Source organism: Muntiacus reevesi, chromosome 15 (assembly GCF_963930625.1).
Source record: "Muntiacus reevesi chromosome 15, mMunRee1.1, whole genome shotgun sequence".
NCBI classification, from domain to species: domain Eukaryota; kingdom Metazoa; phylum Chordata; class Mammalia; order Artiodactyla; family Cervidae; genus Muntiacus; species Muntiacus reevesi.
In genome coordinates, this window is record NC_089263.1 from 5,120,105 (window position 1) to 5,146,955 (window position 26,851).

At 41.7% G+C, this 26,851-nt stretch overlaps 2 protein-coding genes across 8 annotated transcripts in view; one reads left to right on the forward strand and one right to left on the reverse strand.

Annotated features, from left to right (window-relative positions):
* Window positions 1–5,265, reverse strand: part of ASB7 (ankyrin repeat and SOCS box containing 7) — a 54,702-nt gene extending 49,437 nt beyond the window's left edge. For 3 of the 5 annotated variants that reach the window (XM_065906330.1, XM_065906329.1, XM_065906326.1), the window contains exons 1-2: window positions 4,784–5,265; window positions 4,540–4,631 (exon numbers count right to left, since the gene is read on the reverse strand). The gene's annotated coding sequence lies outside the window, so the exon portion shown is untranslated. Of the gene's footprint in view, window positions 1–235; window positions 384–4,539; window positions 4,632–4,783 lie in introns of all 5 variants that reach the window. The other 2 variants (XM_065906327.1, XM_065906328.1) reach the window with 2 other exon arrangements.
* Window positions 5,266–5,644: 379 nt separating this feature from the next.
* Window positions 5,645–26,851, forward strand: part of LINS1 (lines homolog 1) — a 29,300-nt gene continuing 8,093 nt past the window's right edge. The window contains exon 1 of one of the 3 annotated variants that reach the window (XM_065906604.1): window positions 5,645–6,070. The gene's annotated coding sequence lies outside the window, so the exon portion shown is untranslated. Of the gene's footprint in view, window positions 6,071–26,404; window positions 26,522–26,851 lie in introns of those variants that run through there. The other 2 variants (XM_065906605.1, XM_065906607.1) reach the window with 2 other exon arrangements.

The window sequence follows — 26,851 nt, forward strand, 5'->3', positions numbered from 1 at the left end:
ACACCCATCACCACTTCCATGAAGGCAGCAGATACAGTGGGGGGTGGCAAGTGAGGTGGGAGTTGAAGAGAATATTAAATGGCATTAATTTATTACTAATATCAAGAAAGGTTTTGTGCTAAAAGTCAAAGTGACTCAATTATTCCTCTCTATAAGCAAGATGTACAAACAACAGTAACTCATGATAATCCCACATCATCTATTCCAATCAGACAAACAAAGGTGTACTGAGTACCTTATAGTACCTGGCATACTATGAGTCTTTGGCCACTGGTATTATCCCTGGAGAGAACTTTATAATAGAGTTTTTCGCATACTTCAAATGAGTCAAATAATCGTAGAATGGTTAAGATCATTTTTCTTTATTCTGACAATACCAAAGTCTTGTATTGTCAAAAACACAGGTTTAAAGCAAAAAAAGCACTTTGTGCGTCAGTCTTTATGGGAAAAAAAACATAGACACACATACCATGCACACACGACTCCTGTCTGCTTAAAGTATGAAGGCCAAAGACTTATTACCAAAGTATCCTAATAGTCTAAAGCATCAAACAACTTAATTTCATCACGGTGTAATTTTAGGAAAGTTTGCATTTAATAGAGTATAACCATCCATGTATGTGTAAGTAAAGGGAAAAAGGCTACTGAACTTAGAAAGTAAACGTAATATTCAGTGGTAAAGTTACCTATTAAAAACTACAGAGGAAGTCCAAAGATAAGATGGAAAAAATCTATTTCCCCTCAAAAAGTGCAAGTCTGAAAATCTGATAGCTCATGGAGTCACCTATAAAAGAATATGGTGAAGGAGGCAATTTTTTAAGTAAACATATGTACAATGTAAGTTGACTCAGAATGACTAAAACTCTGAGGGTGCAATCTTTAGCAATTCCATTCTAGGTTTCAGTCAGAAAAGGAAAAAAAAAAAAACCAACATACTAACAAGGAAGACTTCAGAATTATATATCAAAATGAACTGCTTCCCAATGTATATCACTTTTATAAAAGATTTTACTGCCCAATGTTAATAGTGTTTAAATTTTACAAATTCATCTTTTCTACTTTACACTTTTCTAAAAAAAGAAAACAATCTAGGCCTCCAAGCTTTCACAATGTTGACCATATTAGAAGCTACAAATTTAGGAATTAAATGCCATCTAATTTCCATACAGATGTCAAGTGAACCTCATTAAGTTAAAACCAAAGCTTCTTGCTTCATTTAATTAAAAGAAATCTATATTCATGGAATAAAGAATAAAATAGCTATAAAGCAAAATATATTTAAGATCTGTCTAAATTACATACTTGCACCAAATTTGCCCACATGTCCCCAATTTCCTTTGGCATAAATGATTAGTCATTAATAGCTTTTGCATATTACTTTCACTGAAAGTCCACACATTTTTTGATTAAGGGACACAAATTAGAACTGTGCTTTCAGATTTCACACGAACTGGAAACAAGGTAACAGCTTGCTACTCAAAAAAAGAAATAAGCATTTCTTTGCAGAATAAACAGAGATACAGGCTGTAAGGAAATAAAATCAGTAACTCCAAGGATATTGGCTCTAAGGGGAAAAAAAAAAAAAAACCCAAAAAATATGAATAGCTCACAAGTCCCAAGAGGGAAGATGGATGCAGAAACACTACAATGCCCAAAGCATGTAACATGGCTGAGATGGATGTTGATGAAGTGGACTCATATAACCAAAAGCCTGGAACCCAAAATGAAGTAGAAGTGTATTTTAGTATCACTCAGCTGAGCACCACAGTGTTTCTGTTCCAAAACAAGTGAGGGTATTCATATTTCCTCCAAATTACTGGGCCTCCATATAGCAAGCATTTATTATCATGTACAACTTTTCTATAAGCTTCCTAAGTTCTAACAGACAGACCAACAAAATGAGGACAAGGCAACAGAGGAAATGTTGTAGTTCACTTACTTCGACTCAATTCCAAGTATAAATCACAAGTATCAGAAATGATGAAATCTTGTCAACCTTATCTTTTTAACCTATGTCTGGCCTTACCATCTTAGCAGCCTCATGTCAGTACCTAAGTTTATGAGAAAGGAGATAAGTCTTCTATGTAGGGCATACTTTCTGTTGAAGATGAAGTGAAAAAGTTGAAAGTCAGGTATTAGATATGCTTACACAAACGACCTGATTTTACAGACTTTTTAGCAATCATATGTACTTCTGTGTTATCAAAGTTAAATGTGAACAAAATAAAGCGGTATTTGTATGTGTTATAACATAATTGTGAATGGCATCACTTTAGGTATGAAGGCAATAAGTACTGGCCACAGCATACTCAAAATGCATCACTTCAATTAAAAAAATCAGAGGTTCTCCCTATGGGCTCATAAATCTTACTTAGCTACCAAAAAAAGTGTTTATTTTTTTTCTTTTCAAAACCATGTGACTGACAATAGAATTAACACAAAGTTAACTACCAGACTGAAGAAAATAAACCAGTCAATAGGCTTTTTTGGTAACACAATATTCACATTAAATGTCTGGCATAATCTAGACCAAATACACTCAATCATGCTAATATTAGGAACAGATGTTGACAATTTATATATACTCCATAATCTTAGAAGAACCACCAAAAGCTGAGAGGATCAATGAAATAGTTAAGAAATTAGAATGAACAGAGAGGAAAGCAGTATTCTCTCTTTACCTTATATACTTGACTCAGCACAGGTGATAAAACTCCTCAGAAATGAAAACATGCTAGAGTTCAATCTAAAGCAGAAAAACATTTAACTGAGAAGGCCTGAATAGAAAATATATATAATTCATCTTTACCTTAAAAACATGCTTCAAGTATTTCAGCAATTTTTTAAAAGGTCTAAAGTAATCATTAGGCATTTCTCTGGATTCACATATTTAAATAATGAAAACTGCCTTCTACCTAGCTTTTAGTGAAATGCAGTGAACCCTACATGTACAGGGGGCTTCCCAGGTTCCCAGTTGGTGAAGAATCTGCGTGCCAATACGGGACACACAAGAGATGTGGGCTCGATCCCTGGGTGGAGAAGATCCCCTCAAGAAGGAAATGACAATCCACTCCAGCATTCTTGCTTGGAAAATTTCATAGACAGAGGAGCCTGGTGGGCTGCAGGCAATCAGGTCGCAATGAGCCGGACATGGCTGACCACACATGCACTCTACATGTAGGTACAAAAGGTGCCCTAAATGTTCACTGTGGAATAGTCATTAGTCAATACTGATTCTAAATCCCATTCAGTAGCATACATTCTCATTTTGGTATCCAGTTGTAGGTCTCAAGAATACGCAAACCCTCAAAGCCCTTGGCTGCACCTTGACAATTAGAAGAATCAGGTAAGAGACTATTTTTTTATCCAGAAGGCAGAAAGTCCAGAGGAAGAGAACAAGTCAAAGATTTCCTAACAATTTTTGCTATTTTAAGCACTTCTTTGCACGTAAAATTCCCTAAAAAACCTGTGATATTAAAATAACTCTGAGATTAACAAGCGACTTTATACTCCTGTTATTGGATGTTACAGAAGTTATTCACTTGGCTCATTTCTGAATTAACTCTTACATGATTTCCCTGTTCATATCCCCTCTTTAGGACTTAATGAATGTCCTAAACTTACCTTTAGTGTATTTTCTAAGGTGGTAACAAAATACAGATGCTTAAATTTCAATCTAACAAATTCTCTATAAGGGTTTCAAAATGAGAAATCTTATGAAAAAGTGCCAAAATAAAACCCTACATTCTAAACATATCAAAACATCCTTTTGCTTTTAAATTCCTGAGCGTCAGATGATTAACGAGATATTGTGTAAAGTTTCATAAGTACTAGAAAATCTGAGATATAGCAAATATGATCTTTTTATAAGTTTCATAGCCCGTACACATCTGTCACACAGAAACACACAAAGGTCCAAAGAGTTAATTATACATAAGTGCTTCAGGAGAGTATTGCTTTCACATCATTCACATTATTAAGGTACACAAATTCACTTTTTACTATAGGAAAAAAAGTCACATTATTTTCTGAAACTCACAAATTTCAAGCTATTACTGAACCTTCCTTCACCAACTCTTGTGAGGTAACTCAAGAGATATTCTGATGGTGGTAGAGGAAAAATGATAGCAAAGAAGAGGAGAAAACAGAAAATTGTGGTTTAATTAAAAAGCAGAGTCATCCAGAATTAACAAGCAATTAACAAGGAATTGGGGAATTCCTATGAGAATAAGAGGGGCAGGGGGAACTACAAAAAGGTCTCAAAGTCTCTGAGCAGGGTAAATGGTGGAGTGTACCAAAAGATAAATGCAACACATGGAAACACACTGTTCAGAGGGAAAGGGGGTAAAATAAGGTCCTGGGAAAGAGAAGTTATTAAAATGTTAAAGACTGGGGCACGGGCAGCGTTTTTGTTTTTGCTGGAAAGCTAGAGGCCAGGAAAGGGGTGCATTGCCAGGTAACTATCCAGAAAAGAAAGCACCGATTAATGAGGTAGGGGCCAGGAATAAACAATGGGGGAGGGGAGGGCTGGCTCGTTACCTTGACGGTGGAAGCTGGTCAGAGCTCCGCGGCTGCTCGGGCGGGTGGGCAGACCCTCTCCTGCCGTGGATCGCCCCCCAGCCAGCTCACACCTGGAAATCAGAGACTCGTGAGCGGGGCAGAGCCCCGGGGCCGGGGCGGAGGGGGCCCCGGGGCAGAGAGCGGGGCGGGCCGGCAGGAAGCGGCAGGCTTCCCCTCCGTCCCGGGCCGGCCCCTTCCCCTCAGAGGGGTAACCGACTTTTACCTGTCTCCTCAGCTGCTGCCTCCCTTCCTTCTTCCAGCCGTCTCCACACTCACCAACTTCTCCATTGAGGAAATAGCCCGGGCAGGGCCGGACCCGGCTGTCCCTGCTCCTCCGCGGCGCCTCCCGGCCCCAGCCTGCCAGCATCCAGACGGCCCGGCCGGGCGGAGGCGGCGGCGGCGGCCGCCGGGCAGCCTGGGGCAGGGGTGCAGGGAAGAAGTCCCGGCGCGGGCGGGGGGCAGCCCCGGTCCGGGCGCTCGGGGCAGGGGGCTGCCGCGCTCCTGGACGGGGGCGCCCGGCCACTGAGGGGCCCGGGAGGGCTCGGGGCGGCGAGGGCCGGGCTCTTAGGGAGCCCGGAGTGCCGGCCGCCGGGGCGCCAGGCAGGGGGCTTTCGGGATGCACTTTGCACCGGGCCACCCCCGCCCCCTCCCTCCAGCACTTTGGGGTCACTGGGATGGGACCAAGCTCGCAGCAGCCAATCAGCGGCCGCACTGGAGCCGGAGCCTGGAGCCGTAAACCAGGTCTGAGGCGGGTGGGGGTGGGGGGTGGGGGCGACTTGGTTGGTTGGTTGCTTCCTTCTCTCCTCCTTACCCCAGCAGCCCCCACCCCTTTGCCTGCCGTAAAGCGGCCTGCGTATTCGCGACAGTTAGAGGAGGCGTGCCGAGCGAAGCTAGGAGTCGCCTCTGATTGGCCACATTCACTCCCTCCCCACGTCGTGGCTCCCAACGCTCCGCCCCTGGCGAAGGGACTCCACGCGGTTGCTAAGAGACACTATACGCCGAACAGGACGTCTGCGCATGCGGGAGGAGGCAGCGCGTTGTACTTTCCGTGAACTACGGTGGCCCGGAAGGGGCGGTGCTTGCTCGAAAGGCAACGCGGAGGTGGCGTGGCTTGGGGCAGATCCCCAGCAAGTAACTGGGAAGGGTCGCTACGCTCGGCGACTGGTGAAGCGGCTGTGCGGACGATGAGAGGCTGTTCCAGGGCTTAAGACTGAGGAGGTGTCAGTCCCCAGGAAGCGAGGAGAGGCGCTCCTCGTCCCGCCGCCCTCGGTACTTTTCGGACGCGAGCGCCGGCTCCTAGGCAGGCTCCGCTCCAAGGCCTGAGGCTCCGTTAGCTCCCAGCTGGGCGCGCCTCGCTTCGCGCGGAAGAGGACACTGTGGCTTGGCGGTGACGCTTCAAGGACTTTCCTGCGAAGACAGCGGCCCTTGAGAATTCCGGCGAATGAAAGGGGAAAGAGTGGAAAATGTGGGAGATGGCCGTTTTTATTAAGTGCGTTTTTTCACTTACCAGGTATTTATCCTAAGCTGGTCAGTGTCCTTGCCGTCAGGGAGACAACAGCGAACAAGATATATGTAATCCTTTGCCCTCGAGGAGCTTTCGCTTTAGCAAAGAGAATGACAGACAACGAAATTATTTATCAGATGAGGATGGGGTCGAGCTTGGCTTGGACGTGATGGCTCTTTTAGCTAGGAAGGGTCTCTGAGGAAGTGATATTTGACTCGCCATCTGAGTGAGGAAGACTCAGCCATGCCAAGATCTGAGTTGGGGGAGGGGGGCAGATTTTGCAGGCAGAGACATCAAAGTGCAAATTCTCTGACGCTGGAATAATCTGTGACGTTGTTAGGAACTGCAGGAAAGAAGGCCAGCTAGTCAAGCAAAGAAACTGATAATGAAGTTGGTTGTGGGAGTGGACGGTGTGCGACAGCCTGCATATCTTGTAGGACCTTGTAGCAGGTGGTCAGGAAGATCTATTTATGTTTTGAAAAGATCACTGGCTGCTCAGTGGAGAATACTGTAGCTGAGAGTGAGGTTACTGCAGATGTGAAAGACTGTTGTGGTAGTCCAGGCAAGAATTGACATTATCTTAAACTTACTCACCCAGTACAGCAGACGTTTGGCTACCACGAGTGTCCTCAAGAAAACCCTATCTAATTTTTTAAAAAAGTATGTATTTGAACATATCAACTACTTTTATGTAATAAATACATTAAGGTGTTTTGTGGCAGATGGGGGTCACTGCAAACATTTCAAATTGCTATCCTGGTATTTTATTGTACATTATTATTCATTTATCAAGAATATTCATTTTGCTGCCTTCTACATGAGCTGTTTATTGGCTTAGGTAGGCAAACTGGGCTCAGGTCTACCCAGGGAAGCTCATAGTCAAGTGTGCGGAAACCAAATTAGAAAATTATTACAGACAATTCAGTGAGAGAAATACTATGTATAGGCTGAGGGAGCACTTGGCCAGGCCCTTTCATCCTGACTTGGATATGTGATAGGCTCCCCAAGACTGGAGGTTTTCTCTTTGAAGGTTGAGAGTGGGAGGGGAAAGGCTGAGTATGATTTTAGGGAGAATGGGCCAAGAAAAGTCATCCTTAAAGTGTGCAGAATTTCTGAGGCCCTCAGAGAAAACCAGGAGCTAACTTTGTGGGGCACAGACATAAGAAGACCCAAGAGTCAGATCTTGAAGGGCATGCCAAGCTATGTTCAGGGAGTTGTACTTTATCTGAATCAAAGTGGAGACGTTTTTCAGAAGGAAGCGCATGTCGGATGGGCCAGGATATAACCACTTGGCAAGGCCTCTGTTGTGGTTCTCCCGGGTAGAAGTGGTGTACAGTCACAGTGGCAGTAAGGATGGAAAGAAGTGAAGTGAGGGAGGGTCTGGGAGGATAGCCAGGTTTCTTGCTTGGGTGACTAGGAGATACAGGTGCCATATACTGAGATAGCAACTTTGAGAGACCATAGAGTGAGTTGAGTTTGTGCTGAAGGTGCTGTGAAAATTCCAAGTGGAGCTGTCCACTGGCGTTTAGATATTTGAGAGTGGACCCCAGAAGAGAGCTAAACCTAATTGTGTTTTCTGGAGTTGTTAGCATAGAGATATTAATTGAGACATTGAAAGACTGTGAAACATTAAAGAGACTACAATCTGTTGTATTCATGGGTTCTGCTTCTGTGGATTCAGCCAACCTCCATTCAAAAATATTTGTAAAAAGAAAAAAAGTCCAGAAAGTTCCAAAAAGCAAAACTTCAACTTGCCACCAACTTAAAAACTATTTACATGGCATTTACGTTGTATAAGATATTCTAAGTAAGCCAGAGATGATGTAAAGTATAGGGGAGGATGTGCATTGTTGTTATTGTTCAGTCGCTAAGTTGTGTCCAATTCTTTGCAACCCGGTGGACTGCAGCACACCAGGCTTTTATGTCCTTCACTATCTCTGAGAGTTTGCTCAAATACATGTCCATTGGGTCAGTGATGCTATCTAAGCATCTCGTGCTCTGCCTCCCTCTTCTTTTGCCTTCAGTCTTTCCCAGCATCAGGATCTTTTCCAATGAGTCAACTCTTTGCATCAAGTAACCAAATTATTGGAGCTTTAGCTTCAGCATCAATACTTCCAATGACTATTCAGGACTGATTTCCTTTAAGATTGACTGGTTTGGTCTCCTTGCAGTCCAAGGGACTCTCAGGAGTCTTCTCCAACACAACAGTTCAAAAGCATCAATTCTTTGAAGCTCAGCCTTTAAGGTCCAGTTCTCACATCCATACATGACCACTTGAAAAACCATAGCTTTGACTAGATGGACCTTTGTTGGCAAAGTGACGTCTCAGCATTTTAATACTTTGTCTAGGTTTATCATAGCTTTTCTTCCATGGAGCAAGCATCTTTTATATTCATGCCTGCAGTCGCCATCTGCAGTGATTTTGGAGCCCAAGAAAATAAAGTCTGTCACTGCTTCCACTTTTTCCCTTTCTATTTGCCATGAAGTGATGGAACTGCATGCCATGATCTTAGTTTTTTCAGAGTTGAGTTTTAAACCAGGTTTTCACTCTCCTCTTTCACCCTCATCCTTAATTCCTGTTCACTTTCTGCCATTAGAGTGGTGTCATCTGCATATATAAGGTTGTTGATATTTCCCTTAGCAATCTTGATTGCAGCCTGTGCTTCATCCATCCTAGCATTTTGAATGATGTGCTCTGCATATAAGTTAAATAAGCAGAATGACAATATACAGCCTTGACATACTCCTTTCCCCAGTTTTGAACCAGTCTGTTGTTTCCTGTTCAGTTCTAAGTGTTGCTTCTTGACCTGCATACAAGGTTCTCAGGAGACAGGTAAGATGGTCTGGTATTCCCATCTGTTTAAGAATTTTCCACAGTCAAAAGCTTTTGAGTAGTCAGTGAAGCAGAAGTAGGTGTTTTTCTGGAATTCCCTTGCTTTCTCTCTGATCTAACCACTGTTGGATGTGCCTGGGTTATTTATATGCAAATAAGGGACTTAAGCATCTACCGATTTTGGTACCCCTGAGGGGTCCTAGGACCAGTTTCTACCCAGAAAAGATTGTAGGAGAAGAACTGAGCAAGGATATCTGAGAAGGACTCTCCAGAGAGGGAGAAAGGCCTCCGAAAGAAACTGACTTGTCAGGAATTAGTGTGTATGTGTTGTTGTTCAGTTGCTAAGTCGTGTCCAGCTCTTTGCAATGACATGGATGTAGAAAAGGGCAAAGTTTTTTATTTATTTATTGTTTTAACTGCACCATACGCCACGTAGGATCTTAGTTCTTAGACCAGCAATCAAACTTATGCCCCCTTCAGTGGAAACTTGGACTCTTAACTGCTGAACCACCAGAGAAATCCCAAGGCAAAATATTTTTTAATAGAGGACTACACAATTATTATCTGTGTGAACATGTGCCTATTTCTCCTTTAAAGAATATACCCCTTTGGCCAGCAATTCTGCTGATGAAATTGTAAGCAGAAACTCCTTTTAGGAAAAACCCTTAAAGACTTGGTAGGGGGAGGAGAGTGAAAAGACGTATTATAAATTGAGAACCATCATGCATGATAGAGAAGGCACTGAAATAGTGTGGATCAGTGATTAATAGTCACACTGGTAGCCCTAAAGACTTCCTTCTCTTGTTCTGTGTAAGGCTTTTCAGAAAATACAAATTCTTGAAAGAACGTTCTTACTAAACATTTGCTTAAATTAGAAAAAAAGTAGAAGTTATATACTACTAAGAGCCAGGCTACAAATTATACAGGATAAGTTTTTTGAAACTTCTGTTTTTTTTTAACCAAACCCACCCAGGAAGTATAGTATCTAACTGTATATTCAAAGAAATATGTGCAGGACTGCAAGCAGTTTCCAAAGGGATTTCAACAGGTGCGTGGAACAATGATACTCTACTTGGAGATTACGCTTCCTAAAAAAACTACTTTGAAGGCTACTACATATTTTTGTGTGTATAATTTCCAATTCAAAAAAATTTAATTTCTCTAGAAACCAGTTATATTCAGACATATTAAGTGGTATGATACATTAGCAACTTCTGATCTTTCAATTCTCTTATGATTTCTTCCTGATTTATTATAAAAACAAATAACATCACAGAAAGTTTGGACAACAGCTTATAATACCTAAACTTCAATACAACTGCCAACTTTATTTTTGCATGCTCCTTTTTTGTCTTCAGACCCTTTCAACAATACATGTGCCCTGAGGGATGCCATGGCAGTCCGGGGGTTTGGACTACACATTCTCTAGTCAGAGAACTAAAATCCCATGATCCATATGGCATGGCCAAAAAAAAAAAAAACCAACTTGTGTCATGAGTTTCTAGACTATCTATACATTTTGCCTAAATAACTGCTGCCTCCATCTTGGAAAGTCAGATTGCTACCTGACGTCCGCTAGCACTCTTGGGTTCTGGAATTGCATAGAGGCTTACGAATTATCTGGGCCAATGATTTTCAGGTTTCTTAGCAATGGGACTCCAGTGTAAAAAAAAAACTCTGTTACAGACAGTGGTATTTTACTAGTATGAATGTAAATTATATATAAAGTTCAGTTTTATAAAGTTTACTGACTACAGAATCAGGCAGTTTTGAATTCCAAAAAGAATAAAATAAATGAATAAATCTGTGAAGTTGTGGAGGACGTGTTCAGTCTCACAGTATCATCAGCCCCATGCAGTTCAGTTTGTTGCTAAATGTTGCTTCAACCATGACATAAAGGTCTGCGAGCTTCTTAACAGAAGTTTGTATCTGAGTTGTGTCCTAACTTTTTCTTTTCTCTGGTCACTTATTTTTCACTTGAAATCCTTTGTTCAGGTTGCAACAGTTTGCAAGATTACTGAGAGATAATTCTATCACAATCAGGGAACATGGCATACCATGCTTTCATAGAATGTGCTACTGGATAATTCTAAATTGATTTATTGTGTTGGTGATCTCAGATTTGGTTATTCTTAAACTATAACTTTTCATTGATTTAGCAGTTTAAATTGCATAATATTTTTAGCAAATTAAACTTGATTAGATTTCACCAGACATACTTTACTTTGCATCCAATTAGGTGATATTGAATTCACACAAATGGAAACACTAACTTTGCAACAGATAAATGAAGTAATTCCAGATCAGCGTTTATGATGTTTTAGTTCATAAAACCCTGCTGTGCTTAGTTGCTCAGTCACTCAGTTGTGTTCAACTCTTTGCAGCCCTTCAAGCCCACTAGGCCAGGCTCCTCTGGCCATGGGGATTCTCCAGGCAAGAACACTGAAGTGGGTTGCCATGCCTTCCTCCAGGGGGTTTCCCAACCCCGGAATCAAACCAGGGTCTCCTGCATTGCAGGCAGATTCTTTACCAGTGGAGGTACTAGGGAAGCCCCCATAAAACCCTGACTCAGTCTTAATTGAGTTTCTACCCGGTATAGAAGAGTACTTGATCATTGGAAAAATGTTTAAGCCCCACTGCAGCAACTCTGACTTACTTGGTACCTAGGGCTCAAGCATTTTTCCTAGTGCTCCAGTGAGTTCACTGTGTGACTGAAGTCAAGAATCACTGCCCGGAAGACTGTGTCTCAGCCCTTAAATTCAGCGGTGTTGATGATACAGAGAGAGCACGTTATTCCATGAATGACAGCAGATACCGTTTTTGTGACTGCGGGGAAATTGAGACCTACATGTTAATACAGCCACCAGACAGTCTGTCATCTGCCTTCCAGTGCAACTTTGTTCAGCAGTACCTGGCAGGAAAGGGGGAAGGGGCTGGATATAGAAATTCCTCTTTATAGACTTTGACCTTACAGTCCTGACGTAAAAAGTGCTGAAAGGAAGGAAGCTAACTGCTGGCTCTCGAGCTTCCTTATTGTAAGCCTCATCAGTCTTTTTTCCCCTTCAGGGTAGTCTTAATTCGCCCTTTACTGTGACTCAACGTGTGCAGCTCCAGCACACTGAGCACACTGTTAGGTAACACAGTAAAGATAGAATGAGCTCAGAACTCAAGCCCTACTATGGATAATACTGCTATGGATAACTTATTTTTTGACATGAAAGTTTTATTGTATTTTAAGTTAAAAGTTACACAGCAATTAAAAGTTTTTTTGAGATCAAAACAGTACTAAAATGAACTTTGTACCTGATTTTAGGATTATTTCAGACATACATATTACTAATGAACGCCAAATGAATGAAGTTAATAGATCTCTGAGAACTTGACTGAAACAATATTCAGCCATCAAAACATTCAATAAATATTTAATGCCTACTGTGTATCTGGCATTTTGCTAGGAGCTGGGGAAGAAGTGTTGAACCAGACTCCTCTTTAAAGCAGGAGTCTTAGAAATCATTGCACAGATCATTTATAATACAGTTGTGACATATTCTGTAAGACGATAGTGATTCTAGAGGACTGAGGCTAGGTATCAGGAGGACCTAACCTTGCTGGAGAAAGTCATTATATTTGAAGCTGAGCTATGCTTAGTCACTCAGCTGTGTCCGACTCTTTGTGACCCCATGGACTGTAGCCCACCAGGCTCCTCTGTCCATGGGATTCTCCAGGCAAGAATATTGAAGTGGGTTGCTATGCCCTTCTCCAGGGTTTCTTCCCCATCCAGGGGTCAAACCCAGGTCTCCTGCATTGCAGGCGGATTCTTTACCATCTGAACCACCAGGGAAGCCCAAGAATACTGGAGTGGGTAGCCTATCCCTTCTCCAAGGAATCTTCCCAACCCAGGAATCAAACTGGTTCTTCTGCATTGCAGGTAGATTCTTTACCAGCTGAGTGAGTAGGGAAGCCCATAATAGTTTCAGGTGAGCAACATAATGATTCAATATTTGTATATACTGTAAAGTGATCATTACAGTAAGTCTAGTTAATATGCATATCCTCACATAGACAGGTTTTGTGTGTGTGTGATGAGAACTTTTAAGCAATGGGAATGATGTACAATACATACATATTGTTAACTATAGTCACTGTACTGTGCATTACATCCCATGACTATTTTTGACCCCCTTCACCTGTTTTGACCACCCCACCCCCTGTTACTGGCAAACACCAGTCTCTTTTCTGTATCTATGAATTTGTTGTTGTTTTTATTTGTGTGTGTGCTCAGTCTTTTTCTACTCTTTGCAGCCCTATGGACTGTAGCCTGCCTGGCCCCTCTGTCTATGGAATTTTCCAGGCAAGAATACTAGAGTGGGTTGCCATTTCCTATTCCAGGGGATTCCCAGCTCAGGGATCCAACCCACTTTTCTTGATTTCCTGCATTGGCAGGAGGATTCTTTACCACTAGCACCACCGGGGAACTTTATTTATTTATTTTATTTTTTTAGATTCCACATGTCAAAGAGATCATATGGTATTTCTCTTTATCTGACTTATTTCACTGAGCATACTACCCTCAAGGTCCATACACGTTGTCACAAGTGACAAGATTTCATCTTTTTTTTTATTTTAATGACTGAACATTAATATCTGTATCTATAGATAAGTCACATTTTCTTTATCCATTCATCTGTTTAATAGACACTCAGGTTGCTTCCATATCTTGGCTATTGTGAATAATGTTGCATTGAACATAGGGGAGTATGTTAGGGGAGTATGTATCTTTTCAAGTTAGTGTTTTTATTTCCATTGGATAAATAGCCAGAAGTGAAACTGCTGTTTCATGTAATAGTTCTAGTTTTAGTTTTTTTGAGGCCCTCCATACTGGTTTCTGTAGAGACTGCACTCACTTATATTCCTACCAGCAGTGCACAAGGGTTCCATTTTCTCCATATCCTCACCGAGACTTGTTATTTCTTGTCTTTTTGATAAACAGCTGATCTAATAGGTATGAGGTAATATCTCATTGTGGTTTTGACTTGTATTTCCTTGATGACTAATGATGTTGAGCATCTTTTAGTATTACCAGTTGGCCATCTGTATGTCTTTGGAAAAATGTCTGTTCAGATCCTCTGCCCATTTTTTAATCAGCTTTTTGTTTTTTGACGTGGGAGGATTCTTTGCTACAGAATTTATGTGAATTCGTTATATGTTTTGGATATCAGCCTCTCGTCAGATATGTGGCTTTCAAATATTTTCTCCCATTTTGTGGGTTATCTTTGCATTTTACTACTTGATTCCTTTGCTGTACTGTTTATAGAAACTAAGTGTGTGTTGATGGATGAATGGATAAAGAAAATAACAAAAACACCAAGCTCATGGATGCAGAAAACAGATTGGTGTTTGTTAGAAATTGGAGGGGTGGGTGGAGGTGGAGGGCAAATGAGTGAAGGGGATCTGAAGTTACAAACTGTCAGTTATAAAATAAATAAGATGTGGAGCTGTAATGTACAGCAGAGGTCCCCAGCGCCTGGGCCAGGAGCCGTTACTGTCATCAGTCCATGGTCTGTTAGGAACCAGGCTGCACTGCAAGAGGCGAGCAGGGAAGCTTCCTCTGTCTTCCATCTGTATTTGCAGCCACTCCTCATTTCTCGCATTGCCACTCATGTCCACCTCCTGTTAGATCACCTGTGGCTTTAGATTCTCACACAGCAAACCCTACTGTGAATTGAGCGTGCAAAGGATCTGGGTTGCACACTGCTTATGAGAGTCTTATGCCTGACAATCTGAGGTGGAGCTGAGGCGGTGATGCCTCCAGCTGGGGAGGGGCTGCAAATACAGATTATCAGTAGCAGAGAGGTTTGACTGCACAGAGCCATAATAAGTCAACTGCTTGCAGACTCATCAAAACCCAGCAGTGAGTGGCAAGTGACAATTAAAGTACATCTGGTGGTAGGCTTTCTAGTGATAACTGAGCTGATATACTTCAACTGTACAGCTGTATCTGGTGGCAGGATTTTAGTCAGAATCTGATACTTATTTTAGTCTGCGCATGGCCTGCCCGTTATTTTATTTACCACTTCTGTCTGTGCCCTCTTTCCTACTCTACACACTTGTCTTAGTCACAGTTTTGGTAAGCCCACAAGCTAACCCTAGCCAACATGAGTGAAAAACAAACATCACTGGAGAGTTTGTTTGAAAAGAGGGAAAGATTCAATGATGAGACAGCAGAAAACTCTAAGACTGTCAGCAAAAGGAAAGCTGCATTTAGAAGAAACACTGAGTTCCACTTAAATCATGGGTTCATTGCATCAGGTGCTTCATGTTCTCCACGCTCACTTTGTATCATATGTGGAGACACTGGCTACTCAACGAAGCCATGAGACTGGAAAATGCTTTGCCACTTGGAGACCATGCAGTCTGCATTAAAAGACAAGTCTTTGGAGTTTCCAAAAGAAAAAAGACATGAATACAAAAAACAGAGGCAATTATTGAAGGCCACCACTTCATCAAATGTGTCTGCACTGAGAGCATCATTCTTAGTGGCTGACAACATCGCTAAAGCTAAGAAGCCCTTTCCTGTTGGTGAAGAGCTGATCTTGCCCGCCGCTTAAGGACATTGTCCTGAACTTTTAGGAGAGGCTTCAATTCAAAAAGTCTTCCCTGGTGGCTCAGAGGTTAAAGCGTCTGCCTCCAATGCCGGAGACCCGGGTTCGATCCCTGGGTCGGGAAGATCCCCTGGAGGAGGAAATGGCAACCCACTCCAGTATTCTTGCCTGGAGAATCCCATGGACAGAGGAGCCTGGTAGGTTACAGTCCACGGGGTTGCAAAGAGTCAGATACGACTGAGTGACTTCACTTTTCACTTTCACTTCAAAAGGTGGCACATGTTCCTCTTTTGACTAACACCGTAGCTAGATGAACTGATGAAACAGCAGAGGCTTCTGAGGCACAATTATTAGGGAGGATTAACGAGTCGCCATGGCATGTAATCCATGTTGACAAGTCTACCAGCGTTGACAACAAGGCAACAAAGCTTGTCTTCATGCAATATTTTCAGGAGGGTGTGCATAACAAAATGTTATGTGCACTTTTGTTGCCAGCCAACACCACAGCTGCAGAACTATTCCAGTCACTAAATGACTACATATCGAGGAAACCGAATTGGTCATTTTGGGTCAGTATGTGCCCGGATGGCGTGGCTGCCGTGACTGGAAGACTGTTTGGCTTCACTAATCAGGTCAAAGAGGTCACCTCTTACTGTGAGTCTTCACACAGTGTCATCCATAGAGAAATGCTGGCTAGCCAAAAAATGCCACCTGAGCTTAACATGTTTTGTAGAATGTGATTAAAATTGTTAATCACATTAAAGTACATGCCCTTAACTCATGTCTGTTCACATAGCCATGTGAGGAGATGGACACAGCTTATATGTCTTCTCTTCTACACAGATAGTTTTCTAAAGTTAGGTAACTGGCCAGAGTTTTTGAGTTACGAGAGCTGCTCCAGAGATTTATTTTAGAAAAACAGTCACCACTGGCAACACATTTCAGTGACACAGAATGGGTTGCAAACCTTGCTTACTTGTGTGACATATTCAACCTGCTCAGTGAACTCAATTGGTCACTATAGGGAAAAGGACCAGTGTGTTCAAGTTGGCAGAAAAAGTGGCTGCATTCAAAGCCAAACATTGGGGGTTTTGACATATTTCAAACATTAGCAGAGATTTTGAAAGAAACTAAATCAGGGTCTTCTTTCTCCCAGCTGGTGCATGATCACCTGTGTCAGCTTTCAAAAGAGTCAGCATTACTTCCCAACCACAAAAGACCTCTGAACTGGGAAGGAATGGATCCGTGACCCTTTTGTGAATAAGCCAGGTGAATTGACTTTGTGCAAGTAGAAGATCAACTAACTGCTTGAGGTCACAAATTACAGTGGCCTTAAAAGTATGTTTGAGACAACTTCAGATCTCCACATGTTCTGGATTAAACTCAAGGCAGAATATCCTGAAATTGCCACAGAAGCACTAAAAAGCCTGCTTCTGTTTCCAGCATCCTCTCTTTGTGAAGCGGTGTTTTCTGCAATGACGGCAACCACGACGAGATTATGGAGTAGGCTGGACATAAGCAGCACACGTCACTGTCTCCCATCACCCCCAGGTGGGACTGTCAGTCGCAAGAAACCAAGCTCAGGTCTCCTGCTGATTCTACATTATGGTGGATTGTGTAATTATTTCATTACATACCATGTAATAATAAATGAAGTGCACAGTAAATGAACTTGAATCCTTCCGAAACCATCCCCCCACAGCCCTCAGTCTGTGGAAAAATTGTCTTCCATGAAACCAGTCCCTGGTGCCAAAATTGTTGTGGACTGCTAATGTACTATTGCCTTTGAAAGTTGGTTAATAGTCAGTACTATTGCCTTTGAAAGTTGCTAAGAGAGCATATCTTAAAAGTTCTCACCACACACAAAACTTTTTTGAAATGTTGGTGATGGATGTTAATTGGATATATCATGGTAGTCATTTTGCAATATATAGATGAGAGTGTCATGTTGTACACCTAAAACTAATATAATGTTATATGTCAATATATACCTTGATTTTAAAAAAAAAGAATCTGGTAAACAGTGCCTTTCTATTGTGCCTTTCTATTTGTGCCTTTCTTAACTTGCCACCCCCTTAAAATGGGGGAGGAGCATTGTTTTTTCTCCCATCATGTCCATTCTCCTTTAGCCATTTTACACCATAAATACAAGTGCAAAGGCTGTAACAGAAAGGAGTCGGGGGACAGGCTCTGGAGTCCGTCCGCCCTGTGTTGTCTTGTCTAACAGGGCCGGCTGGGGCACGGGAAACACTGACAGACGTGCCCTGGGGGTTACTGTGGAGACAGCCACATTTAACGTAACCCTTCCAATGTTGTCATGTCCTTGAACATGGAAGGAGAATGAGGCTTAGGTGGTAGCTTGCCCTGTGATAACCCTGATGTGGTGGAGACGTGTGACTGTAGACCCCAGATTCCAGGCTCTTACCAATATAGCACTTTGGGAGAAAAACACTTTTAAGTATTGCCTTAATCATATATTTTAAGTCTTTATAAGTTAATTAGCAGGCTTTTTCTATATGCTAAAAAAAAAAGAAAAATATTACCTGACCTGTATCAGAGTTCTGCCAACAAGAATTTAATAGGAGGTCAATTTACAAACATGAGACAAGGTCTAAGTGTTCTTAGCATTTTAGCAGTAACCTGGAAACTTGTTGGAAATAAAACTTTGGGGACCCCATCCCAGAACTACTGTATCTGAAACTCCCGGGCATGCAGTCTGCTCTTATGTGCCTTGCAAGTGCTTTTGAGGCCGCTAAAACTTGTTCTAAGGAAATGAGCAAGGGACGGCATTCCCTGGGGCCTGGTGACTGTCAGTACATGCTCTCGGCCTGCAGGTAGGTAGAAGGAACAGTTCCTGAACCTGGAAAGAGCAGCCTGTCCCCACCCCAGGTCTCCTGCAGCATGTATGGGTGTGGAGAAGGGGGAGGAATAGAACCAGTAGGGCGAAGGGAAGGTGCCTCGCACAGGACACGGTGTTGGAGCATGCCCTTCCCTCTCTCTCTGTCTCTGGGGTTGGGAGGTGCTCTTGAAATCAGAGTTGACCAGGGGCGATGGCCCTGGCGGTGGACATGGATGATGGGAACCTCTGTCCTTTCCTGTTCTGGGCCGTCAGCACCTTCACCATCTTTTCAGCCTTTCCAAACCTTGACACTGCCACCCACGGTCTCCTCCCCCTCCCAGCTTCTGGTAGAGTCTAACCAGACCCAGACCCATTTTATTTTTCTGGACAAAATAAATGCTGTATTAGTTGGGGGAAGGGACTGGAATCTCAGAAGCAGCCTTTGTTTAGAGTGCCTCAGCTTCTGCCTTAAGAATCACAGCATCCTTGTAAATGGAGAGAGAGAGGAAGTAACTGTCAGCCTTTGGTCAGATTTGAACCTATTGTTGCATTAGGCATATTGTTGCCCCATATTGAGAGATTCCAGTCACTTAGGAAACTATTAGCTTCTCATAGAAAAGCAGTTTTTTTTTTTACTTTATATATTGATCATGAAAGTCGTTATTTTCCTGTATTCCGAATTTAATGTAGAGGTTATATATAAAAACTTTCTAAAAGAAGTAGTCATCTTTTTTTTATTACAAGACAAGGTGTAAATTACTAACAGCTTCTTTTTTGATAATTTTAAAATTAAGTTGTGGGAGAATGTTTTATAGTAAATAGACTGCACTTAAAGGTGCTGCTGCTGCTAAGTCACTTCAGTCGTGTCCGACTCTGTGCGACCCCATAGACGGCAGCCTGCCAGGCTCCCCCGTCCCTGGGATTCTCCAGGCAAGAACACTGGAGTGGGTTGCCATTTCCTTCTCCAATGCATGAAAGTGAAAAGTGAAAGTGAAGCCGCTCAGTCAAGTCTGACTCTTAGCAACCATCCTCAGTTTTCAATCCAGATTTAAGATTGGAGTTCTAATATGTTTACATGCATGTGTGCTAAGTTGCTTGAGTCCTATCTGACTCTGGGATCAAACCCGTGTCTCTTGCATCTCTAGCACTGTCGTTCAGTCTCGATCATACCCGACGCTTTGGGAACCCATGGACTGCGGCACGCCAGGCTTCCCTGTCCATCAGCAGCTCCCAGGGCTTGCTCATACTCACATCCATTGGGTCGGTGATGCCATCCAACCGTCTGGTCCTCTGTTGTCCCCATCTCCTCCCACCTTCGATCTTTCTTAGCATTAGCATCAGGGTCTTTTCTAATGAGTCAGCTCTTCGTATCAGATGGCCACAGTATTGGAGCTTCAGCTTCAACATCAGTCTTTACAATGAATATTCAGGATTGATTTCCTTTAGGATTGACTGGTTTGATCTCCTTTCAGTCCAAGGGACTCTCAAGAATGTTCTCCAACACCACAGTTCAAAAGCATCAATTCTTCAAAGCTCAGCCTTCTTTATGGTCCAACTCTTATATCCATTTATGACTACTGGAAAAACCATAACTTTGACTGTATAGACCTTTGTTAGCAAAATAATGTCTCTGCTTTTTAATACTGTGTCCAAGTTTGTCATAGCTTTTCTTCCAAGGAGCAAGCATCTTTTAATTTCATGGCTGCAGTCACCATCTGCAGTGCTTTTAGAGCCCAAGAAAATAAAGCCTCAATGTTTTCTTTGTTTCCCCACCTATTTCCCATGAACTGATGCAATTGGATGCCATGATCTTAGTTTTTTGAATGTTGAGTTTAAGCCAGGTTTTTCACTGGCTTTTTCACTCTCCTCTTTCAGTTTCATCAAAAGGCTCTTTAGTTCTTCTTCGCTTTCTGCTGTAAGGGTGGTGTCATCTGCATATCTGAGGTTATTGATATTTCTCCCAGCAATCTGATTCCAACTTATGCTTCATCCAGCCTAGCATTTCTCATGATGTACTCTGCGTATAAGTTAAATAAGCAGGGTGACAATATACAGCCTTGATGTACTCTTCCCAAGTTTGAACCAATCTATTGTTCCATGTTCAGTTCTAACTATTGCTTCTTGACCTGTACACAGATTTCTCAGGAGGCAGATAAGGTGGTCTGGTATTCCCATCTCTTGAAGAATTTTCCACAGTTTGTTGTGATCCACACAGTCAAAGGGTTTAGCGTAGTCAATGAAGCAGAAGTAGATGTTTTTCTGGAATTCTGTTGCTTTTTCTATGATTCAGTGGATGTTGGCAATTTGACCTCTGGTTCCTCTGCCTTTTCTCAATCCAGCTTGAACATCTGGAAGTTCTCCATTCACATACTGTTGAAATCTAGCTTGGAGAGTTCTGAGCATTACCTTACTAGCATGTGAAATGAATGCAGTTGAGCAGTAGTTTGAACATTCTTTGGCATTGACTTTCTTTGGGATTGGAATAAAAACTGACCTTTTCCAGTCCTGTGGCCACTGCTGAGTTTTCCAAATTTGCTGGCATATTGAGTGCAACACTTTCACAGCAGCATCTTTTAGGATTTGAAATAGCTCAGCTGGAATTCCATCACCTCCACTGTTTTTGTTCATAGTTTTGCTTCCTAAGCCCACTTGACTTCGGACTCCAGGATGTCTGGCTCTAGGTGAGTGATCAGACCATTGGGTTGTCTCTTGCCTTGCCAGGCAGGTTCTTCACCACTAGTGCCACCTGAAAGACCCAAAGTGTTAGTTGCTCAGTCTTGTTTGACTCTTTGAGACCCATGGACTATAATCCATCAGTCTTCTCTGTCCATGAAATTCTCCAGACAAGAATACTGGAGTGAGTAGCCATTCCCTTCTCCGAGGGATCTTCCCAGGGATCAAAACCAGGTCTCCTGCATTGCAGGCGGATTCTTTACTATTTGAGCCCTAATATGTTTATGTTTATATTTTAGTATTGATATTAATGAATTCCTTGACATTAATGAAGTCCTATGCATATTGTTGCCAAGGATCAGAAGGCTGATGTCTATAGACAAGTTATTTTTTTTAGTTTAGCTTCAATCTGAGCTCATTGTAAATTCACTTGAAGTTGTAAGAAATAATGAAGAGAGATCCTGTGTACCCTCCAATGGTGGTGTCTTGCAAAACTAGTACCGTACCACAGCCAGAGTTGACACTGATATAATCAGTGCACTGCCGCTCGGGCTCTCCGTTTACCTGTGTTCATTTCTGTGTGTATATTTAGTCAGTGCAGGTTTGTCATATATGTAGGTTAGCATGTTCCCCATCAGCTCTGTCATCATAGGGCCTTTATAACCCTGCCCACCAAGTAGAAACGACCCTCCCTGACCTCTGGCAACCACTGATCTCTCCAGCGCTCTAGTTTTAGGCATTTCAAGATTGAACCGTACAGTATGCGGCCTTTTGACATGAGCTTTTTCCTCTCAGCATGATCCCCTTAAGGGTCATCCAAATCATTGCATGTGTCTATAGTTCTTTCCTTCTTATAACTGAGTAGTATGGATATACCATAGTTATTTACTCATCCATTCATAGTTAACTATTCATCATTCATAGTTAACTGTTTATCCATTGAAAGGCATCTGGATTGTCTCTGGTTTTATGCTGTGAATAAACCTACCCTGAACTTTCACATACAGGTATTTGTGTGAATATAGGTCTTTATTTTGCTGGAATAAGTGTATAATTTTGCCCAGGTGTGTAATTACTGGATCATATGGTAGTTGCATACTTAGTTTTTGTTTTGCTTTAAAGACTGTATATTTTTCAGAACAGTTTTAGGTTCACAGCAAGGTTGGGAGAAAGGTACAGGGATTTCCCGTATATCTTCTGCCTGTACACATATATAGTCTCCCTCATTATCAGCATCCCCAGATGGGATACCAGAGTGGTACCTATGTTACAGCTGATAAACCTACATTGATGCGTCATAATCACCCAAATCCATAGTTCGCATTAGGGTTTCTGTTCAGTGTTGTGCCTCCTGTGGGTTTAGACAAATGCATGGTCACATATACCCATCATTATAGTGTCAATCAGAGTAGTTTCACTGCTCTTAAGGTCCTGTGCTCCACGTATTCATTCCTTCCCTCGTCCCTCAACTTCTGGCAACTGATCTTTTCACTGTCTGCATAGTCTTGCCTTTTCCAGGGTGTCATGTGATTGGAGCTTCCCTGGTGGCTCAGCTGGTAAAGAATCTGCCTGCGAGGCAGAAGACCTGGTTTCGATCCCTCAGTTGGGAAGATCCCCTGGAGGAGGGCATGGCAACCCACTCCCATGTTCTTGTCTGGAGAATCCCATGGACAGAGGAGCCTGGTGGCTACAGTCCATTGGTCGCAAAGAGGTGGACACGACTGAGCGACTAAGCACACACGTGTAATTGGAATCATACACCCATGTAGCCTTTTCAGATCGGTTTCTCTCACATAGTCATATACTTTTTAAGTTTCCTCCATGTTTTTTCATGGCTTGATAACTCTTTTTAGCATGAATAGTATTCCTTTGAGTGGATATACCAGAGTTACAGATATTCATTTACCTAGTTAGGGATACCTTGATTGCTTTTAACGTTTGGTGATTACGCATGTGTAGGGTTTTGTCTGGGCGTAAGTTTTCAGCTACTCTGGGTGAACACCAAGGATCACAATTGCTGGAATGATGTATTCTAAAAGTATGTTTAGTTTTTTAAGAAACTACCAAACTGTCTTCCAATGACTGTACATTCCTAATACAGTGTAGAACAGTCTACTTTCTCTGTGCACTGGCCAAAATTTGGTGTCGCTAATTTATTTTAGACATCGTGGTAGTGGTATTTACTGTGGTTTTAATTTACATTTCCCTAATGGCTACTGTGGTTGAACATCTTTTAGTGTAATGTTGAGTTTTGAGAATTCTTTATGTGTTCTAGATCCTAGTGCATTGTTGGATATGTGGTTAGCAAATAATTTCTCTCAGTCTCTGCTTATCTTTTTCACTTTAAGTAGGATCTTCCACAGAGTAAAAGTTTTTAATTTTGTTGAGGTCCAATTTATCATTTTTTACTTTGGGAGCCAAGTCTAAGAGTTCTTTGCCTAGCTTTGAATCCCAAAGATTTTCTTTTTTTTCTAAAAGGTTAATTTTAAGTATTAAGCTCATGATCCATCTTGAGTTAATTGTTGTGAATGGTTGAAATTATTTTAAATGAAGTTAAATCATTGTCTTAGTCACATATTTGTACTGCCTTTAAACTGTTCATGAGCTGATGTCAAAGTATGATCAGTAGATAGGCTTTTCACCTGGGGTTTGATATAGCTACTAAAAGTAATTTAATGTAGAAGTCAATCAAATGGGAGTCCTGATTAATGTTTCAACCTTTGGTTGCCATTTTTTGAAAAAATTAATTGTAGTTTACACTGGGAAGTGCAACATGTAGAAGTGGTTCTGGGGATCAGTATTCTCTTTTACAGTATTACAGGAGTACATATAGAAACCATTAAAGATTAGGCTGTGGGAGTTACTCCTTTTACTTAGGAAGTTTATTAGCGAGCTTCTATTCAACCATTATCCTGAGGCTTTTGGAGCATCAGAGGAAATTTGAGAAGGGGTACTGGCTCTGGTATTAGACTTTCTGAGTTCAAATACTGATTCTGCCACTTAACTGGCTCCATAATTTGAGCTCTTTGTGCCTTAGTTTCCTTATTGTAAAATGGGTGTAGTACTTAAGTATCCACCTCTAACAGCTGTTGTGAAGCTATCACTCACTTGAAACAGTTTCTGATACATAGTGGGCACTCAATAAACTTTAGCAACCATTATCCCTAAATCATTGATTTTGTGTGAGGATGGGTGGGACCGTCTTTTTTATTTGAAAATGGTGGGGACTATCTTTTTTATATTAAGACTAACGTGGTACTATTAAGGTTTGACTGCAAAATTCAAGTCGTTTATAGCCCTTAAACATTACAAGAGAGAGTTTAAGCAAATTTTGTACTTGTGATGGGCACACCCTTAGCCCCCTAATGTGGGAGTTCACACTCCTCTGCCAGGAGGTGTTTTCTGAAAAAAATTCCAAAGAGCACCACTCATTCACTTGTCCTAATTAGGTCCCTCCTAACATTTGTGTCCTTTCCAGGCTAGGCAGATTTCTCTCATTTATCCAGGATAACTGGATCCACAGCCTGTCAGCACTCTAAGCGTCTTTTCCCAGACACTTTGCTTTGTTGGAATCTCTTAAGAACCTGGTGTTTGAGGGCCTTTCTCCAGACCAGTACGGTAATGTAGCTTGAGATGTCCCCATCTTGTAGCAACCATTCCAGGAAAAAAGTGTGGCTGGTTAATCCCCTAGCTTGTTTTCTCAGGATTTGAACTTGCCCTTAGTGGTATAATTGCTTGAAAACAGCTGCAGTTCTCAATTCTCAGTGGGCTACCATAGACATTTGTTTCAGTGCAATTTTTTTTGGCCAGTATTAGTACCTTAAAAGACACTGAAATTAGGAAAAGTTTATGATAGAGTAGAAACGGCCTAGCACCTATTATCTTCATTCATTCATTATCTGCCTGCCGTTTGTGACCCCTAGTTTATGCTGTTGTGATTTCTTCTGTCTGTAAAGCATATTTTGACTCTGTGTATCTTCAAGTTTATAATTTTTCAATCTGATTTCTCATAACCACTCTTAGCAAGATCCTAGATCCCACCATGATAGAAAACAGTCAGTTCTCCTCTCCACCCCAACCCCTTGAAGTGTTTGTTTGTTTACCTATTTATTGGCATTCACATTTTAGTTTTGTGTGTTGAAATGATTGAACCATTTGCAATGGCCCTTATAGGTTGAAAATAGTTGAAATAGCAGTTTTATTCTCCTTTGTGGTAACATTTAAGAACTTAGGATGTATAGAAATATTATCATAGAATATTTTATATATAAAAATCTCAATAGTTTTGTTGGGAAGAAATGTTGTAACTAAACTAAAAATAAGCACAATGGAATTCATCTTTGAAGGAGAAAGTGAAAACTAATTTTTGCTGTGTGACAGACAAAATATACCAGACAATTAATGAGATGATTTTATTCAAGCTGATGCAACAGGGAGAATGTTTATTAATGGGGAGCCTCTCAAAGAAGGAGAAAATGTGGAGTTTATAAAACTAGGAAGTCAGTAAGGAAGGGTGGAGGTGGGTCCTATCACCAGTGGTCAGCCCTTCCTTGGAACACAGAAGGTGTGGTGCTTCTTAACCATGACTGCTTTCTGGGAGCACAAGGCTCAGGTCAGTTTTAACGTTGCCGGACGGAACAAGGTTATTGCTATTACCATAGTTACGTTTATAAATTGTGTGAGATACGCACCACAGAAGTTTCATTTATAACTTTAAAATCTATAGGATTCTTAATATTTCTGCACTAAAGGACTGGAACAGGGCAGCTTTGCCTTATGGGGTGACCAGGAGTTGAAAGTCCTAAACGAAGCGAGAGGAAGAACCCACTGCAGAGGGAGGGCGGAAGACCAGGGGCAGGCCAGCGGCCCCTAGTCAAAGTGGGACCCAGTAAAGGTGACAGCGCTCCCTCTGAGACTGCTTCCAGTGGCGAGGCAAGGGGTGCAAGATGGGCGTTTGTCAGTGGGCCAGGCTAAAGGAGAGAATTCCATGGATTTTGTTAAAGGATGCATTTTAAAAGGACAGCATCATGACCCATGTTAAATCAATGTGGAACGAATTTATTTAACTAATTAAAGAACTAGCCAAATGTCACAACCATTTTAAAAGCTGATGAACTGTGAATTTATATAGAGAAGCAATATTGAAATGAGTTTACTGATGGAAGTAAAACTGGATTTTCCCACTACAGAGAGGGTTGCCCTTTCACCAGACAATTATGGGCATGTCCATAAACAAGAATTATTTGCATTGCTATTAGTTACCTACAATTTATGAAGGTGTAAAATAGTGTAAAGAATATGCCTGCCAATGCAGGAGACACAGATTGGATCCCAGGGTTGGCAAGAGCCCCCGGAGAAGGAAGTGGCAACCCACTCCAATATTCTTGGACAGAGGAGCCTGGTGGGCTGCAGTCCATGGGGTCACAGAAGAGTCTGACATGACTTAGCAACTAAGCAACAACAACAAAACAGCTTAAAGGTGGTAAAAAGACCAAACCACATCGGATCAGGTAATTCCCAGAGGCCCCATTATTCCATTGAAAGGCTATTCAGTAATCTCTCTTGGTCACACCACGGTCTTTAGTTTTTTCTAGCCATCCCTGCTCTATAGTAACTACATGCTTCCTCTAATATTCATCTGTCAGTTGTTTACCCATTTTTCTCCTTAAAAGCCATGTCTGATTTTTTCCTTTCTGGTCTCCATCAGGTCAAAGGAGCCTGGGACATCCAGGATATATAAATTTATAACCAACTACAAGTACAAATTAGTTTGCTCATGTTTGGATTGCTTTTGCTTAATATCCTGTCTTTTTCTTGGGATGGCATTTAAATTTTTTTAA